Source organism: Lissotriton vulgaris, chromosome 6 (genome assembly GCF_964263255.1).
Source record: "Lissotriton vulgaris chromosome 6, aLisVul1.2, whole genome shotgun sequence".
NCBI classification, from domain to species: Eukaryota; Metazoa; Chordata; class Amphibia; order Caudata; family Salamandridae; genus Lissotriton; species Lissotriton vulgaris.
In genome coordinates, this window is record NC_141694.1 from 1,377,640,075 (window position 1) to 1,377,654,350 (window position 14,276).

Consider the following 14,276-nt stretch of genomic DNA (forward strand, 5'->3'; position numbering starts at 1 on the left):
CGTTTGTTACGTGGGTTATTCATCTGTACCCACGGGTTCCATCTTAGATACGGCATCCATTTTGTTTCTTGCCCTCAAGTAGCCAGCGAACGGACGTTGTCCGTTTCGCGACCCTGGGATTCCCAAGACATCCGTGGAAGACACATGTTCTTTGAAGGTGTCTTTATGACGAGGGGGATGATACTGTAAGGCAGATGGCCCCGCTCAAGGCTCATCTTGCCGTGCCGGTCTATTGTCTCAGCCGTGCATCTCATTAGGCACGTCCCTTTGATGCCTGTAGCTCGTGTTTCCCGATACCTCCCCTTTTACACCCTTTCCAATCTCCCCACTGTCTCCATCTTCCTCTACACCTGTTCCTGTTCCTTCTTCGATCTGTTTTACTGCTAAATGGAATGTACTAATGGTGGGAAGATGGGCTTTTACAGTTGGGAATCGCCAAATGTTTCCGCACTTATGCCCCGAACCTTGGATGTATCAAAGTGACCAAAGCGACCCCTCTTGGGGATAATTGTGGGAACCAAGTCGTAAACCTTTGTGTACCATGTAAACCTATGGGAGAATCGTGTATAAAAGGAGCGACCCACAGAACCAATTTGAAGCAGTCTCCCCGAACTACACTCGTTGTACTTCCTGTGACTTCTGTGTTTCCCTGCAGTAAATAAACCTTGAATCTTTGACGCCGAAGGAAGTGTCCCGTGTCTCTGTCATTCGTACGCCGGAGCAGGTTACCCACGAAGGTTTCAGGTGTTGTCCCCTGGCACCGCTGGGTCTTAAAGAACCCAGTCCTTCACTCCTGCCTCTCGCTCTTTGACCACCTCTTCCCCACCTTACTCCCCGTCTCTGCAACCGGGCTTCCCCTTGACTCTCCTTCCAGCTCCACCCATTACTCCCTTTCTCCTCCGCCGACCCCACCCCACTCCAATTGGCTGCACTCTCGAGAAGCGCAGGTCGGCCCTCTTCCCTTTCCCCCCCAACTTACCTCATCTCCTATTCCTCCCCCCCCACAGTATATCCCCTCCCGCATTACTTCAGCCTTACCACTAGCTAACACGCTCCTCGTCCCATCTGCACTATCACGATACTCCAATCTATTCTCCTCCCCCATACTTCTTCCCATCACCCCCTTCTTTAGTCCACCTCTCCTCCAACACTCTTCCCCAATTAACTGTCTCTATGCTCCCCTTAGCCCTCCTTCCGTCCCTCCTCTCCACCCCTTCATTCCCTCGTCATTCACCCCGTGTTTGCCACATTCCCACTGCATCTCTCTCCTCCCTCCTACTCCTCCAGTACTGCCGCACTACCCCCTTTCCCCTCCTAGGAACACCTTCCTTCTCCCTCCCTCGGGCCCAGCAGAACCACTTCCCCTCCTCAACTTCCCTTTCTCTCAACCCCCCTCACTCTGCCAGATGACCGTTCCCTCACTGCTACCTCTCCTAACTGACAGGACCTCCGCAACCAATGCACCTCTTTTCCACCCAAACCTCCTACACTCCCATGACGCCACACAGGCCTCCCCCCTCCTACTTCCCTACTGACGTGTTCCGCACATTTCTCCCTCTAAATTTGTCCCTAATTCCTCTCCCTCTTGCAACACCAACAATGACAACTCTCCGTTAACCCCCAATTCATTTACTCCCGCTCCCAACCTCCACCTTTCCCCACCTGTGAACCCCACCCCCCAACACCCCCCCTGTCCCCCCACCTCTCCCTGCCGTCCACCACCAATTCCACCCCCCCTTATTTCAATCGACCCTTCTTCAACAGGCATACCCTAGCAACCCCACTGTCTACACTATTCCGACAATCACCTCTGTCAGAACAAAGCGTCCACCTAAACCCTCCCGAGCACCTCCGCAAATGTACAATATCCCGATCACCCTTCAGAGCCCAAGTGCCCCGTCACCAAAACAGTCTTGTCAGAGCTGCGCTGTATGCTTCACAACTGCAGATCTGCAGTAAAACACAAACTTGAAATCTCCGACACCATCACCCTTCACAAACTTGACATGCTCTTCCTCACAGAGACCTGGTTCAAAGATACCTCTCACTCTATGTTTGATCTCCTATTACCCACAGGTTATTCCATATTTAGGAATGACAGAACTGAAAACACGGGGGGAGGTGTTGCAGTCATCTTCAGAAACAACCTCCAACTTAAGGCGTCTCCTAGCAGCTCCTCCCACACCTTTGAATGCCTTTCTCTTGAGCTTCAATTGCAACACCGTTCACCGCTCAGATTCCATATCATTTACCGCCCGCCTCGTAGTAGTAGCTCTTCGTTTATAGAAGATCTCAAAGACTTCATCAGTGACCAATACTCTCAAAGTGACAACCAGACCATCGTGGGTGACTTCAATCTCCACTGGGGCACACCGCAAGACTCCTCTGCGAACTCACTGGCCACCTTCCTCTCGGCAAATGATCTTATCCAACACTGCACTGAACCAACCCACTCTAAGGGCGCAATCCTGGACCTTGTTATTTCTAAAGCAGGCATGCTTTCCACTACTACCCCTATTCATGTAGATTGGTCTGACCACCACCTCATCCCATTCTCTCTTCAACTTTCACACTCTATAACTCTTGGCCAACCCAAGAGGGCCATCTCCTGGTTCCGTGATGCCAAAAACATTGATGTTGGTCCCCTCTGTGAATCAGCGTTGCTTTCACTTCCAAGGCTAGACCCGAACATAGCTGTTGACGATCTCACCTCCCAATGCCTCACAGTTCTTGCAGCTGAAATTAATAACGTTGCTCCACTCAAAAGTAAAAGGATAAGGCCCACTCCCTCAGCACCTTGGTTCAACAAATCCCTTTATGAGGAAAGGAAGCAGCTAAGATTCCAGGAGAAGCAATGGAGGCAATTGCCTTCCACTGACAATTTAGCCTTGCTTCGCACAGCAAGATCCAAATACCACAAGCACATCTTCCTTGAGAAAGCGACGCACTTCAAAACCCTCCTTGATTCCGCCAAAAATAGACCCAAAAAACTATTCGATCTCATCAAGACTCCGAGCTGCTCTCCCCCAACCTCCAAGGTGGAGGATTCTACAAAGAGAGCAGCGGATTTCGCTACTTTCTTCGATGGAAAGGTGAAATCACTCGTGGATCAGGTTGCTCATCCTACACCTCCAGAGGAGCGCAAATCCTTAGCCATTTGGCAGAGCTTTGACCCCATATCTGAAGATGCCCTTCTCAAGTGCATACGCGAAACAAAGCCCTCCAACCATTCTCTTGACCCTATCCCCAGTGCCATTGCCTTTGACTTCTATACCCATTCCCTCTCCTATTGGACCACTCTGATCAACCTCTCCCTTTGGCAAGGCTCCCTTCCTGTCTCCTTCAAAACTGGGCAGGTCACCCCTCTGCTGAAAAAGCCCACTGCTGATGCGAATGACCTCAACAACTTCCGCCCCATCACTAACCTTCCCTTTCTTGCAAAGATCACGGAAAGATGTGTAGCCAAACAACTCTCTCGTCATATCAAGGACAATGATCTTCTTGACAATTGTCAGTCCGGCTTCATCCAAGACTGCAGCACTGAAACAGCCCTACTGCAAGTGGTTGATGATGCGCTGAGGATACTCGACTCAGGGGGGTCCTGTCTGCTAATTCTCCTTGACCTCTCCGCAGCCTTCGACACTGTTAATCACAACACCCTCCTCAATATTCTTCAACAGAGAATGGGCATGGAGGGCACTGTGCTTAAATGGTTTGCCTCCTTCCTCTCTGACAGATCTCAAATGATCAAAATAGCGAACAGTCTTTCTGCTCCTGTGGCGGAGGGTCAAGGTGTTCCCCAAGGCTCTATCAGAGTCAAAAATACTTTATTCGATTAATTAAAATCATAAAAGTATACTACATAGACACATATAAATGCATATAGGGTATATAAAACAGTATGGAAACATGTACAGAAATATAACATTGGGGGTATCAATTCATTCATATTTCAACAACATGGTTCAGTGATGTAGTGTACATTTAAAAATTATTTAAAAGGCAGTAAAAACATTAAAAGAACAATTACTGAGGGAAAAAACGGGGACGGGTGTCACATTTAGATTTTCCTATTAACTTTTTACTTGTGCTTTTTAAGGTAAATCTAACGCCTCGATACATTCTCACAGTATATTCTATAAATAATTCATTCATTGGCAATTTCAAAAAATATAAAAAAACTATATGGTGCAAAATATTTATACAAATCTACAAACATAGGCTATGTAATACTACACCTATAATTACATTATTCAGTCAATATTTAAGGGATTTAATGGATTTATTGATCTGAGACGTTTGGCTCTCATAGCTGCCACCAAAAAACTTGCGACCCCATACATTACAATAGAAGTTTCCATGGTTTGCAGAAACAGTAAAGCAGGTTTTACTTGCATGAATCCCCTATTTCTCAGCAGCGGTAGTATATATTTCTTTCTCCCCTCCGCAAAAAAGGGACAAAAAAACATAAAATGGGTCAGGTCTTGATCGGAGAAGGAGTCACATTTACATGGGATATTATCCCTAGGTTTATTCCATTTCTGGTATTCCCCCAGGAGAAAGTGCATCTGGTTGAAACGGAATTTGGTGAGAAGCCACCGATGAAACGGCCTATTCACTACCCTTAAATATGGCTGAATGGACATAGTAGATACGGCAATATAATGAGCCCTCACAGTAATTTTCTCTAATTCTAGTGCTTCTCGCCGCATATTCTTGGACTCTAAGAATTGTGTTTTGATCCAATTAGCATCTTCCTTACACAGCCTCTCGGGGTTACTATACAAGTCGACTCGACCCAAATGGGTAGCAGCAGACTTAATATAGCTTAGCCATTTAATATCATTAACTCTGTCTCTACCCATGCAGTCAATAATAATTTGACGATTTAACTTCAAATTTGGGTTCATCCATATTTTCACCCAAAGCAGTAATGGGGCAAGGTTAAGGGTGTCTTCAATGTACCCTTGCCCCAATTCTGTCAAGACAGAAAAAATGGGTGTGGACTGTGGTAAGCCCAATAATGACCGCATAGCCCTGTTCTCCTCCTTCTGTATCAGGACCAAATCCCTGAAACCCCAGATCCCAGCCCCGTATCTTGCCAGCGCCAATGTTTTGGCTTTGTACAGCTTGAGGATGGCTTCTGTAGGTTTACCCCCCAGTCTTTTAGCGAAACTCTGTATCGCTCCAAACGACCGCCTGATCGCCATTGCTTTATTAACCACCTGAGGAGTCCAAGTGCCAGTGTCGTCAAAAATGACTCCTAGGTATGTAAATGTTTTAACCTGGGTTAAAATCACTCCGTTACATCGCAGGGTTTTGGTGTTGTTCTTTCCTTTCCCTATGGACATGACGTGTGATTTTTCCATATTTACAACCAAGTCTAGTTTTTTCATGAAAGCTCCGAACGAATCAAGGAGCTGCTGTAGACCATTAGGGGTTCTGGCAATGAGGACCGTGTCGTCGGCGTACATCAGTACTGGCAACGGTGATCCTCCCATCATGGGTAGGTCTGGGGTAGCAGTTTTTAAAACGGAGTACAAGGAATTAATATACAGTGAAAATAACATGGGTGCCAAAATGCACCCCTGTCTCACCCCTCTAACTGACCTAAATCCCTTAGTGCACTTGCCACCTGTAGTCATCCGAATCGATGCCGTCAGGTCGCAGTGCAAAAAAGCTAAGAAATTTATCAGGGCAGGGTCTAAACCCAACTCAGATAAAATTGTCCACAGTTTCGATCTGTTTACTAAATCGAACGCTGTGGACAAGTCCATAAAAGCAAGATGGATTGACCCGCTGGCGGCATCAGTATATTTAGACACAATCATGTACAAGTTAAGGCACTGCTCTTCAGTGCCCCTCCCTGTTCTAAATCCATATTGCGTATCACAAAGAATTGCATTTTCTTGTTCCCATAAATTGATTTTGTTTAAAATAACTTTGCCAAGAATCTTAAATGAAGAATCGAGTAACGATATAGGTCTATAACATCTAGGGTCACCCCTTTGCCCCTTCTTAAAAATTGGTATAATAACCGAGTGTGACCAAGTGGTGGGAGTATCAGACATATTCATGCATGCTAAATTAAAAACATTCGCAAGTATTACTGCCCATATGTGGGGGTGTGCTTTATACATATCTGCGGGTACCCCATCTGGGCCTGGGGCTTTCCCGCCGGCAGTATTTTCGATCGCATTTAAAACTTCTTTTACCGAGACCCTTAATGGCATATCTGTAGATACAGAATCTATAGGACTAAAAGGAGTAGTAAGGGACTTGCTTCCATAGATGTTTTCAAAGTGATCTAGCCATTGTTTCTCGGTAATGTTAGCCTCTAGTATCTCGTTCTCCTTACCGCTAAACAAAGGAGAGTTCACTATTTTCCAAAATTTTGCACTGTCCCTTAGCGTGAGGTTATCGTAAAGTGCTTCCCAGGCCTTATGTTTTAATTCTGTTTTACGAGCCTCAATCGTACTCTTATAGTCTTTCCTCAATTTGGAAACTTCAATTATATTACGAGGCTCTCGTTTAAGGGCTTCTAGGAGATTTTTATGTGCCTTAGAGCAGCCCGCATTGAACCATCCCTGAGCCTTTCGTGGTTTTTCAGATGATTTAATTGTGAGTGCCTCAGCTACACTTTTGCATATGATACCAAAAGCGTTAATTACATTTCCTCCAGTTGACAATGGGTCCCTACATATGTTAAATTCCACACGTAATTCGTCACACAGTTTAGTAAAAAATTCATCAATGTTAATCTTAGACCATTTAACCCGCCTACCTTGGTCATGGGCCCTAATTACTGTAGGGTATGTTGACTGTAGGTCGTGGTTTACTACAGTAGGGTTTATGTTAAATACTTCCATAATAACCGGGTTATGGTCACTAAATGCTGTTATAATGGCATTGTAGGAAATGACATTCATGAGGATGCTAGGTGACACAAAAATATAGTCAATGATAGTGTTACTACCTCTCGCACTATATGTTGGCACTCTGTCTTTTGGGTTCACAAAAGCGGGTTCAGACATATCCATCTCAATCAACAATTCTTCTAAAGCACCCCCCTTAGCAGAATGTTCAAAGTGCGGGTGAGTCAAATAGTCATCATCATAAAAATTTCCATTATAACAGTTAGACTGACAAAGATGTATATTAAAATCACCAAAAACGATATAATAAACCAAAGTAGTTTGACTCTTCTTATAATTGTTTAAAAAATTAGTCAACATTAGGACATTTTCATCCCCTTGAGACCCTTCTGTTGAATTGTAAAAATTGACATATAGGAGTTTTTCCCCCGTACTCAACGAGACCTCTAGAATTAAACAATTAGGGGAGTTAATGTCATTAGTTTTCATCAAACCCATATGTTTAACTGAGGTTAAAAGTACAAGTCCACCCTTGCTTCTGCCTCTAATAGACTTTTGTGCAGCTTTAAAATGGGATACATATCCTTCTACCCAGAAGTTGCATTCGGTATCCCATGTTTCTTGGAGTGCAATCACTTCGTGTTGTTTAATGATATCAAGCCATTCTTTGTCTTCTCTTTTAGAGTGTAGGCCAGAGATATTCCATGTCATAAACTTCATAGTTCTTTTCTCCCCTTTAGACCCTGTCTGCTGTGAGAACGTCTGGAGAGTGTCGGGGATGATTAATGTTTCTACAGGATCTACTTCTAGTATTACATTTTTGTTCAATCCCATTAGCAACTCAGCTTCTTCCAGTGGTTTTCCCTGTTCCCCCTGGGCTCTAAATTGAACTTCCGGGCCGGAGGTGCAAGGTTCTTCTGGGGCTGATAAAGATCCGAGCTGCTCTCCCCCAACCTCCAAGGTGGAGGATTCTACAAAGAGAGCAGCGGATTTCGCTACTTTCTTCGATGGAAAGGTGAAATCACTCGTGGATCAGGTTGCTCATCCTACACCTCCAGAGGAGCGCAAATCCTTAGCCATTTGGCAGAGCTTTGACCCCATATCTGAAGATGCCCTTCTCAAGTGCATACGCGAAACAAAGCCCTCCAACCATTCTCTTGACCCTATCCCCAGTGCCATTGCCTTTGACTTCTATACCCATTCCCTCTCCTATTGGACCACTCTGATCAACCTCTCCCTTTGGCAAGGCTCCCTTCCTGTCTCCTTCAAAACTGGGCAGGTCACCCCTCTGCTGAAAAAGCCCACTGCTGATGCGAATGACCTCAACAACTTCCGCCCCATCACTAACCTTCCCTTTCTTGCAAAGATCACGGAAAGATGTGTAGCCAAACAACTCTCTCGTCATATCAAGGACAATGATCTTCTTGACAATTGTCAGTCCGGCTTCATCCAAGACTGCAGCACTGAAACAGCCCTACTGCAAGTGGTTGATGATGCGCTGAGGATACTCGACTCAGGGGGGTCCTGTCTGCTAATTCTCCTTGACCTCTCCGCAGCCTTCGACACTGTTAATCACAACACCCTCCTCAATATTCTTCAACAGAGAATGGGCATGGAGGGCACTGTGCTTAAATGGTTTGCCTCCTTCCTCTCTGACAGATCTCAAATGATCAAAATAGCGAACAGTCTTTCTGCTCCTGTGGCGGAGGGTCAAGGTGTTCCCCAAGGCTCTATACTTGCACCCACACTGTTCAATCTCTACTTAGAACCACTGGGAATCCTCCTAAGCAAATCCGGGATTCACTATCATCTCTATGCAGATGACTCTCAACTCTACCTCAAGGTTGCCTCCACTCATGATCTCTCCATCCTAAGATCTACTCTTGACTCCATTCAAAACTGGATGTCATCTCATCAATTGATTCTGAACCCCTCCAAAACTGAATTCCTCCTCTTCTCCTCCTCACTCTCTCCTCCCCCGGTTCAATCATGGATGGATCAGATGAATCTACTAAACAACAAACCCATCATTGTCGACAGCGCAAAATCTCTTGGTGTCATTCTAGACAAAAAACTCAATCTAACTCCCCACATCAATTCTATTGCAAAATCTGCTCGCTACCAACTGCGCCTTCTTTGGGGAATCCGTTGCTTCTTCCCGGAGCAGGACCTTATAACCCTGGTGCAATCGCTGGTCCTCTCCAGACTAGACTACTGCAATTCTCTTCTTACTGGCCTCCCCAAATCTCACCTGTCCCCACTTAAGTCTGTCTTCCATTCAGCAGCTCGTTTCATCTATGGGGCCAAAAGAAGCAATCACATCACACCGATGTTATCCACCCTCCGCTGGCTTCCCTTCGAGGCTAGAGCTATCTACAAGACCGCTTGTATCACCCACAAAGCCTTGCACTCCTCCTCTCCCCGCTACCTGGCGAATAAACTGAAACTCTCTGGAGGCTCTAGACCTTCACGCAATGCAGAGAATCTACTGCTTGAACCTCCCACTTTCAAGAAGGAAAGAACAATGGCCCAATCCTTTTCAGGCAACGCAGTGAGAATCTGGAACTCGTTTCCGCCTGAGCTCCGGACCACCGCCTCCTCCCAGGCCTTCAAAAGGGACCTCAAAGTTCTCCTCCTCCAGAGACACCTCCAAAAGTAATTCACGTCCTCTCGCTATTTGGAGGAGGACTTCCCACTACTGATATTTTCTACTTTCCATGACCATGGGAGTGCCTTCCCAGTGTTTTCCTGTGGTGGGAGTGTCTGCCTTTTTGCAGTATTCTCCATGTACTTGTGTTCGGTGCCCTTTTGTAACATGCACACAACACTTTGCCCTTGTAACACACGGTTGCTACCTCTCACATGTTTTTACCTTTGATACTTGCACAAGTGCCACCTTGCCTACGTAACGCCTGTTCTTGTGCCTAGCACTTATTGCAGTATTATACCTCAAATTATACTCTGTCTTCTCTTATAACTGCACACCTGTCACTTTTCCTCTTGTGCACTTTTGACTACCTCATGTATTTTTGGTTGTTCACAATTTTTACTACCTCAAGTATTTTGTTTGCTCACAATTGTCACTATTACCTTTACTACCTCATGTATTTTTGGTTGCTCACAATTTTTACTACCTCAAGTATTTTATTTGCTCACAATTGTCATTACTACCTTTACTACCTCATGTATTTTTGGTTGCTCACAATTTTTACTACCTCATGTCTTTGTTTGCTCACAATTGTCACTATTACCTTATGTAAGTAACGTATGTTTTAGTAATCTGCTCTTTTATAATGTTTCTCATTATGTTTCATTTCTGTTCCTAATGTGAAGCGCTCTGACGCCTTCGGGTAAAGTCTGCGCTATATAAAAATGCATAAATAAATAAATAAATAAATAAAAGTAGGTGAGGAGGACTCAGGCGAGACACCTCCTGTGCTAGCACTCTAAGAGAAGTGAGAGACCTACACCCCCCCAAACCCCAACTGGGCCATCTCCTCCCAGGAAAGCAGGAGTGTGTCAGTCTCCCCCAGGGGGGCTGGCCTTTCTCAAGAAACCGATGTCTTCATGAAGTGCAACACTCTCTTAAGTTGAGGGGGGGGGCTTGGGAAAATAAATATTTAAATGTTCCCATTAGTGCATCCATTTGCCACCTCTGTGCTGCCCTTTCTTGTCTCACTCATTTTCTCTCGTACCTCAGCCACTCGTTCCTATCTACCCCCTCCCCTGTTCCTTTCCTCCCTTTCATTGCCCTCCTTCCATTCCATTACCTTTACTACCTCATGCATTTTTGATTGCTCACAATTTTTACTACCTCATGTATTTTGTTTGCTCACAAATGTCACTATTACCTTATGTACTGTAATGTATGCGTTTGCAATCTGTTCTTTTGTAATGTTTCTCATTATGTTTAATTTCTGTTCCTTCTGTGAAGCGCTCTGACACCTTCGGGTAAAGTCCGCGCTATATAAAAATGCATAAATAAATAAATAAAAAATAAATAAACTGAGCTGGAAGGAACCCTCGATGGAGGTCCCGCTCGGCCCTTTTTGACCCGTGCAGCCATGCCTGCTGCACTTTGAAATAGTCTGCCTGCGGTGGGAGGGAGGTTCCCCGCCTTTACAGGAGGATTGCACGTCCCAGACCTAGCGGTCACCAACCCGGGGAGAATTTGACAGAGGCCTCCATTGTTGGTGCAGCAGTGATTGGCTGCAGCGGCCCCACGTGCCCACGGGCAGCCGAACAACCTGGTTTTCCACGTCGGGAAGGGTGTGGGGCCCTTCCTCCCTTTCGTTGTGGGCACACTGTGTGGGGAGTCTCAAGAGATTGGGAATTGGATGCAGGCCAGGAGGGAATCCCTCGCCAGAGGTCCCGGTCCTGCTGAGGAGCTGCACCCTAGTTATATTGAGGAACGTGGACGATATAAAGGTGTTCGACTTATGGTGACTGCAGTTGTTCTAACACCTGATACCAGGAGTGGTTCCTGTGCTGGGGGCATGATCTAACTGCTCCACGTGTTGGGGTCCTGAGGCAAAAAGGTGTATTGGGACAGTATGAGCAATCCAGTAATGGGGTTCCTCATAAGGTTGGATAAGATGTATGATCTCCCAGTATGATTTATGTGATTGCCCTACCTGCAATATTATGACCATTGCCTTATGGCAAAGTGCATGACAAGCGCCTAGTGGCACAGTGATGTATGCAAATGCAGTCTTGGGTGGTTTATGTAAACCTTTATGACAAGCGCCTAGGGGTGCAGTGATTTATGTTATGCGGTCTAATGTGCTTTTCATGCTACAAAGTGAGTTATGGTCTAATGTGTTTTTCATGCTACAAAGTGAGTTATGGTCTAATGCGTTTTTATGTGCAATGCAAAGGATATTCTTTTATATAACTTTGTGTTGAGTTTCTTTTGTGGTGTGCCTAATGTGTCACTATTGTGTGAGCGTGTTGCACAAACGCTTTTCACATTGCCTCTAGGATAAGCCTGGCTGCTCTGCCAAGCTACCAAGGGGGTGAGCAGGGATTATCTTCAGCGTGTAGCTCCCTCGCCCTGACTAGAATGGCAGGTTCTGCCTGGCTTAGGTGCATATCCTAGCCAACCAGAAAGCCCATTTCGAACACCCATGCAACCACTCATACACCCAGTCACTCCTACAGCTACTGGCACATCCATGACAGATCCACTCAACCAATCATCCACTGATGCACGCACCCATACAGCCACTCACACACTATAGAACCATGTATGCACCTTTCCACTCACTCAGCCACTCACTCACTCCCATGAATAGCCACTTTCACAGCCATTCACTCGCCCACTCATTCACCCATACAGTGATTTGCAGGCAGTCATTCACCATACAAGCACTCACACACACTCATACAGCCACATACAAAGGCACACGCTCACCCTTACAAGAACTGATACACCCAATAAGTCACTTATATCGGCAGTCATGTACCCACTAAATCACCCATATAGGCACTAATACATCCATTCAATCATCCGTACACCACTCAAGCACTGATTCACTCTACCCGTGCACCAATCATGCACTCACTCACCCATGCAGCCACTGACACACCAACTCACTCATACCCTACTCATACAGCCTCTCACCACTCACACAGATACTGACACAGCTACTCACCCACCTATACACCACTTATGCACCCACTCACTCACCCATAGACCAGCCACTAACAGACCCATTCACTCACTCATACTCTACTAATGCATTTACTCATTCTGTGGATGATGTCATCAGTGATTTCATTTGAGATGTCAAGAGCGATGTCACTGACCATGTAACGAGAGATGTAATATTTTCATTGCGGGGCGTAAGTTATAATTAGCTCACTTAACTATAAGCGCAGATTTTCTATGGTTTTGTACGAATTAAATGTGAGCCTAACTAGAAAGTCCCTGTAATCTTTGTTTTTTTCAGTAAAAATGTATATGTATAAATAATATATGGGATTCTGTAATCCCTGCATATTTGTCCATCTTCAATTCCTTTATAATAGGCGACGTGTAATACACCCTATCATGGATTATAAAGAAAATATTATAAAGTTATTTCAGTAGAGTCCTGACATCACAATGCCTGCTGCTAGCAGCTGAGGTGAAAGGCAGGTCAGGTCACTAAGCATAATTGAAGGAGCTGTTTAACAATTATTGCTTTTCTTTCTTCTGTTCTATTTTTCTAGCTTAGAATGACAATCAGACACCATGTTTATTTTTGGCACTCATTAGATTGTTAGAGAAAAGCTAGAATCTTTCAGCATGTTTATACACATTCCAAGCTACAACTGACCTGTACTGAACTGTTTCTAATACCTAAATCTTTTTGATGTCTTCAATTTTGCACTACCGGTTTTATTTTTATTCTTCGTGTTTACAATCATGCCCGCTCCTTCATATGAAAGAGCTACACACCAAGGGTTTAAGTGGTTTGTGGGAAGGGTGATGGTTTGGCATGTACTATAGTGGATAAAGGACACCCTGTACATTATCAGGATATTGCAAGTCACCTCTGAGTTCCATAACCTTATACAGGAACTCGGCATTCAGCTTCATTCCTTTATATCGTTATGGAACTCCTCAATAACTTGTGATATCCTTATAACGCACAGCAGTGGGTACTTTACCTTTCATATACATATAAGAGAGTAAAAAAGATTAAGTAAGTATACATAACAGGTAACTGTGTAATATGGTCCATTGCCATCAAGGGGTTCTAATGGCACGATAAACGACAAGGATGAAGGCCAAGATGCTAGTAACGGTCACCGGGACGTCAAAGTAAAAAAGTAGGAACATAGGACATGTTACCCATAATGGTTTATTTTCCGATTACCTGCAAATTTTGGGGTCATATTACAAAATGTGCTTTATTTCAGATTGCAGCTAATGATGGACAATGATTCCAATTAGATTACCTTTCATGAATAATGGTTGATAACACAATGGGCAATGCTAATGGACAGAGGACTTATGCAAATCTGTGGCTGCAGTTTTACCACATAATAATTGTGGATTTACTGCAGGCACCACATACTTTGCAAAATATGCAGATTAAACAAAAATGCTCCTTTTAGCTAAAATGTTTTAAACCAATACTCCCAGAGAATGTGCTGATAAAGTTGCTTAATTTGCCACATAATTAGGAAAACCTTGGTGCATGAAGTGGTTTTCCATGCAGAATAATTCTACAAGCCCAGACAATGATAAAGTTCTGCAGAGTGGCTTGGGGCTGTCATTAGGATTATGAAATCTGCATTTTATATGGAACTATGAACTATTTCTCTCGTTCCATGGTTCACTATCAAGTGTTAGTTTTTACACAACCACATTTTTGTTCAATAAAAGTATCCAAACAGAATATATATTACACA

At 44.6% G+C, this 14,276-nt stretch overlaps 1 protein-coding gene across 1 annotated transcript in view; it reads right to left on the bottom strand.

Annotated features, from left to right (window-relative positions):
• Positions 1 to 14,276, bottom strand: part of VRK2 (VRK serine/threonine kinase 2) — a 545,093-nt gene that overhangs the window by 372,542 nt on the left and 158,275 nt on the right. The gene's annotated exons all lie outside the window — the stretch shown is intronic.